Genomic DNA, 6,141 nt, shown 5'->3' with positions numbered 1-6,141 from the left:
AGAATGATCTAAGACAGGCTCAGTCTTGTTTATAAAATAAAGAAGGGGGAGATGTGGAGAGCTTTGGGGGATGCTTGGCAGGAATCTGACATTAGCCAAAAACTAGGAAGTGGGCTTCAGGCAGGAATCTGACATTAGGCTAGAACAAAGAAGTAATTTCAGGCAGGAGTCTAAATCTCAGTCTAGAACAAAGAATTAAGTTCAGGCAGGAATATAAATCTTAGGCTAAAACAAAGAAGTAGGCTTCAGGAATAAAAACGATGTTGGGCTAGGACAGAGAAGTAGGCTCAGATATTTTTGTCATCCTGATAAGCCCTTAGACACAGTGATCATGTGCCTGATCATGGGGCTTTGTTTATTTCTTTGCTTGTTCTGTGATTATTTGTGTTTGTTGTCTTGCTTGTTCTTTGACTATTTGTGTTTATTGCCTTGCTTGCTCCTTGACTATTTGCATCTATTGTATTGCTAGTTTCTCAATCTAGAACTTACCTTAATACTTGCATGTAATTAAAATGGTATAAAAACAGATTGGAGGAAAAAACTGGAGAACTGGAATAAAGAGAAATAATAACTGGAATAAAAATTTTAAAAATCAATATAATAAATAAATAAATAGGAAGAAAAAAGAAAGAAAGAAAGACAGAAAGAAAGAAAGAAAGAAAGAAAGAAAGAAAGAAAGAAAGAAAATTCAATGCAGCATGGGCAGGATCATGCATAGTGCTGCCTAGAGGAATCAGCAAGCAGGAAATTGGGGTAGGGTTATCAGCTGGTAGTCACTGATGTCTGCAGTCATCTAGGATTGTGGTTAGAGGTGTGGACTGAAAGATGGATTCTATTTCTTTACTAGTTCACCTTGGTGGTTTGAATGAGAAGGGTCATGTTAGAATACTTTTGTTAGTTGGTAAAACTGTTTGGGAAAGACTATGAGATATAGTTTCACTGTTGTATTTGTGCCACTGGAGGTAGATTTGGTTTTAATAGATTCCAGACTCTCAGTAGTATCTCTCTGATTTCTAGCTGTGGATCAAGATGTGTGTTCTCAGCTGTTCCCCTTTTCCACAATAATAAACACCAACCTTATAAAGTCATAAGTTTTAGATGCTTTTTTAAAAATAAGTTTCCTTTGCCATGGTATTATATTAGCAATCAAAAAGTAACAGACACTACAGAAGGTACTATTTTAGCGAACATGAAAAGTAGCATTGGAAAATGCTTTCTTTCACTATACTTTACCACTTGTTGTAGAATATGCACCTTTTTCATGGGTTTCAATCAATGCTAATTTAAGTAAGACTTAAAAGAATTTTTACACATGAACATAATGCTTCTAGGAATATTTTCCCCAGGTATGACTGAATAAATCTGTTATTCAGTACTAAATGGTGAGCCCTAAAAAAATATATACAAGTAACAGTATACAGAGTGGTCAGGCTGTAATTTAGGCATCTAAATATACATGTGTATGTTAATAATAATGAATGAACAAGTGTTCATAAGTTTGAAAGAGATCAAGGAAGAGTATATGGGAGGGCTTAGAGGGAGAAAAGAGAAGGATAAATTATGTAATTATATTACAATTTCAAAGATAACAATTAATACTCTCTTTAGAAAATTGTCCAATAGACATGGCATTTATCTGTGTGGTCTCTCTGACCCCCTTTTTCTTATATTCACTAAGCCCTACTGAGAATTATAAGCTATCCAGCAGAGTCTAACCACTCAGATGTTCTTAGAATTTTAAACAATATTGCCTCATTGACTTTCCGTAGTAACTACTACTCAGGGCAACAGAAGGTTTTTCTTACCAAGGCTGGGGAGGGAGCAGCACAGATATATAGGCATAAATATTTAAAAGGAAACCTACCAACTGGACCATTTAGAAAAGCATCCATGTTTACTCACTCTAGAATATACAAACAATACCAGTCATGACTGTTAAGGAGGACACCAACCTTAATCAAGGATTTTTACCATATTTACAGTACCAGAGTGACTGGTTAAAATAACAGTCTTTTACTATTGTTATGCTGGACAAGTCAGTACTATAGGATGCAAGAAACAGTGCTGAATAACATGATTGACATTTTTCTCTACAGCATCCTATATTTACAAATCAAGTCTCTCTCTAGTACTTACTCATTATAGCCACCACTTTCAGAATACTAACCCTATTCCCTTTATCAGTGTGTATACAGCTCTATTGATTTCAACATGATTTTTATTTTATACTGGTACTAGTAGGAGAAAATAATACCTGACTCCAAAAGTATGGTCCATTCATACTTATCAATGTTCTGTCTGATATAAGCTGTGGTTTCAATATACATACATATGTATACAGATACATATATACCCTACCACATTGACATATAAATTAAATATTAGGCTTGTTGATATGTATCTAGTGAGGTTTTATATACATATGAAATATTTCTATATTTACTTTCAGCCCATAAAATTGTTATTTCTCTGAAAAATTTTGCATTTTTTCATGAAATGAGTTTTTTCTATCGCAAAATAAAAGAATATTTGAGAAACACTGTTATTCTTTTCTTTAGATAATACTCATTAGATATTTTCTGTTTTTCTTCAGATATTATAAGGTCAGTTATTTCGAGATCTACATATTGACATGGGAAACCTGTTGGGATAAACTCAGTAGTAATTCTTCATGTACTAGAGGGAATGAACTATAAAAGCATCTATAAATAGTAGTTATCTAAATAGCTTTCATAGATGTAGACATCCTGAATATAAATTATAATCCTTGTACTGTGTGAGTTGGTGAACTCAGTCTATTATAACAAGAAAAGTTTCATTTGCTTATCTATTTTTTAAAGTTTTTTTATAGTATTAAGTAAATGTGTGTGTAAAATGATCACAGTGGTGCTTTACTATAATAATAACTCATGGCAAAATTATTGTGAATTTGAGATCAGCATGGGCTCATAGCAACCCAAGCCAGCTTATAAAATATAGTAAATTCTGTCACAAAACACCAAGAACTTGGTGTGTAACTACCATCTTAGAACACTTTCCTAGAGTATTCACAGTATGGAATTTTATTCTCAGCATGTGAAAAAGTAAATTAATTAATTAAATAAAAAGCACACTCAATATAGTTCTTAAATGGTAGTTACCACATATACATTTTCATTGTATGCATGGATACATGTATACATGGATATATTTTCGGCAGTTTGCATTTGTTTTTGTTCTTGGAAAGAACCTGCTATTCACACTTATATATAAAAGGACATTTTCTATGATAGAAACAGCTTTTCTGATTGCTTCCACGAGAAAACTAGGAACTCTGAATGATACTTTTCAATATTATAGCATGAAGTGGTTTCATTTTTGTTACTAACGCATTTGAAACATATCATTTCATTTCTCAGATTCCTTCTCTATTTACCAATTCTACTTATTAGTTTTGGAATATATTTAAGATTCTAGCTAGATTGCTTAAGTTAGAAGGAAATCTTTTGAACCAAATATACTGTAGATGTTTTACTTTAATGAAATTTTTCTTGCAGATTACACTGCCACTGGATTTAAGAATACTTATTTTTTTTCAGACTGTTTCCAAATAAATGCAAAAATGCTATGCCTCTGAGGAAATAAATATGTCTTTGTAAATACCTCTAATTTTATATTATCAATTACTCATCTCCATGTCAATATTAGGAACACACATATTAAATATTTAATACACCATAAGTACAAAATGAACATTCATTGGGAAAGTTGATGTTCTATTACTAAGTTCTGATAAAAATTTGTTCTTTAAAATTAGGAATGTTTCCAATATAAAAAATAATGCATATTTGAGATGAATTTTTCTAAGTTAGTCATTGTTCACTGTGTAAAAGAGTCATTTAATCATAAAATATTTTATAAATGTTTATAAGTACTAATTTAATTTTAAGAGTAATTTCTCCAATTTTAATGTTGCTTATATTACTAATATATATTTTTAGAAATCAATATTATAAAACGTTAGACTTTTTAAATCACAAGATTTTGTTGCCTCTGTATATTAATGAATAGCTTTCACCGAGAAAGTAATATTTCAATAAAATAAGATTAAACTTTAGCTATCATTTGACTGGTTTTGAATATGTAGCATAAATTATCTTTAAAATATTAATCATGTTAAGAAAACAGTAATTGAAATGGTTCCTGTAAGGCAGCTTTTATTTGCCAGATGTAATTGTTATCTTGGATGCTTACTGCTGAATAAACCCACCTTTTCTAATTTTTTCTAAATTCTGGTTAGTTGGTTCAACTTAGCTGTTAGGTCTCAAACTCCTCTCCAAGATGACTGGTTCAAACAGGCCTCTGAATGAAGTGTTCTGCTTGGTCTCAAAGTAATTATGGCAGTGTATTCAAATGTTCTGGTTTCTTCTAATTCTTTGGCTAGTTCTGTTTTCACCTTTGTCTAGCCTGTGCTCTGTGAACCCTGTCTCTTTAAAACTGTCCTGGTAAAAACTGCTCTGTTCTCTCTCTCTCTCTCTCTCTCTCTCTCTCTCTCTCTCTCTCTCTCTCTCTCTCTCTTTGTGTGTGTGTGCACACACGCACATGTGTGTTTCTTGTTGTTGCTGCTTCTCTCTCAAGTCCTTTTGTCCCTGTTCTCTTTAGTAACCTCTCTTTCTGTGCTGTTCTCATGAGAGTTGGGCGCATCTTATCTCAGACTGATTCTGTCAAATCTTTTTGACTTGCCATTCTGTCTGCTCCTAAATTAGACATCACTTTCAAACATGGCTTCAATAAACTAACCTACCTACATTGGCTTGGATTAAAGGCGTGTACTAAGGACATGTCTCTCTTCCACAAAGATCCCATTGTAACCCATGGTGTGCCTACAGTAAAGCTGGATCACATAGTCCTAAAAGTCTTTGGATGTAACCTATTGCCAGAGCAGCCATGTTGCTGAATTAAAATTCCTATAGAAGTTCCCAATGTAAAATATGTTAAAGAAATCTGATTTATTTGTTCCAAGTGGCATATAAAATATATAGTAAAGTTTAGACATGGAAACCAAATTTAGTCCCATGAGGCCATTCTGGTAGTCCACAGATTACTCCTTAGTTGGATAATCACTTCACTTATATTTTATTGCATCAAATAATTTACTATATAAAGTAAACTTTGCAAGCAAAACCTTAGGAAGCTTAATGATATATATATATATATATATATATATATATATATATATATATATATATGCGCCCCGGCAACTGGTTACTCTCCTTGGTAGCAGTCTTGTTCTGAAGTCCAGGTGTCGTTCAGGATCCAGATAGATGTGGGTGTTTGGTTATGGTTCCCTTATCTGAAAGTTGGACTTCCCCTACCAGGACAAGCTGGTTGGTCACATCAACCAGTGCTTCTGGCAAGGCAACACTGACCACCTGGGGGGTCCCTGGCAAGCCTGGAAAAGTTGTGACCCTTGTTGAAGATCCTGGGAGCAGTGTATGGGGTGTTGCTTACAAACTACCAGTAGGAAAAGAAGAGGAAGTAAAAACATACCTTGACTTAAGAGAGAAAGGAGGCTACAGAACTACGACAGTCATATTCATCCAGAGGATTCCATGACAAAACCCTTCAGCGTTTTGCTCTACATTGGAACATGTGACAATCCTAACTATCTTGGACCTGCACCTCTGGAAGATATTGCTGAACAAATTTTTAATGCAGCTGGTCCAAGTGGAAGAAATACAGAATATCTTTTTGAACTTGCAGATTCTATTAGGAAACTTATGCTAGAAGATGCAGATGAGCATCTCTTCTGTTTGGAAAAATTATTAAAGGAATGCTTAAATGGAAAATAGAACCTGAATTGCACACACAGTCACCAACTCACCCAAAGAGGTAAGAGTTTTAGTTTTCAGAAAATACCATCAGTACAGAACATCAGTATGATTTAGACATTCTTACTTGAAGATCTTACTATTTAATATTATAATTGGAATATCATCTATATTTATGATTTATTTGCAAGTGTCCTAAAAGATAGTCAAAACATTTTCATAGAGGGAAAGAAAGAGTTCACACTGTACAAATGATTTCCCAATTATGTGACATTTCAACGTCTGTTCATTAGAAATACAGTTTTCTCAAGTCCAAGTGGATCAAGGACCT

The 6,141-nt window shown here is 33.4% G+C and overlaps 1 pseudogene; it reads left to right on the top strand.

Moving 5' to 3' along the window:
* Positions 1–5,303: 5,303 nt before the first annotated feature.
* On the top strand, positions 5,304–5,831 carry LOC117713168 (putative glutathione-specific gamma-glutamylcyclotransferase 2 pseudogene; annotated as a pseudogene).
* The last annotated feature ends 310 nt before the right edge of the window (positions 5,832–6,141 follow it).

Source organism: Arvicanthis niloticus, chromosome 7, assembly GCF_011762505.2.
Source record: "Arvicanthis niloticus isolate mArvNil1 chromosome 7, mArvNil1.pat.X, whole genome shotgun sequence".
Classification (NCBI taxonomy): domain Eukaryota; kingdom Metazoa; phylum Chordata; class Mammalia; order Rodentia; family Muridae; genus Arvicanthis; species Arvicanthis niloticus.
The sequence above is the reverse complement of the archived record's forward strand: the minus strand, read 5'-3'. Positions and strand labels throughout refer to the sequence as shown.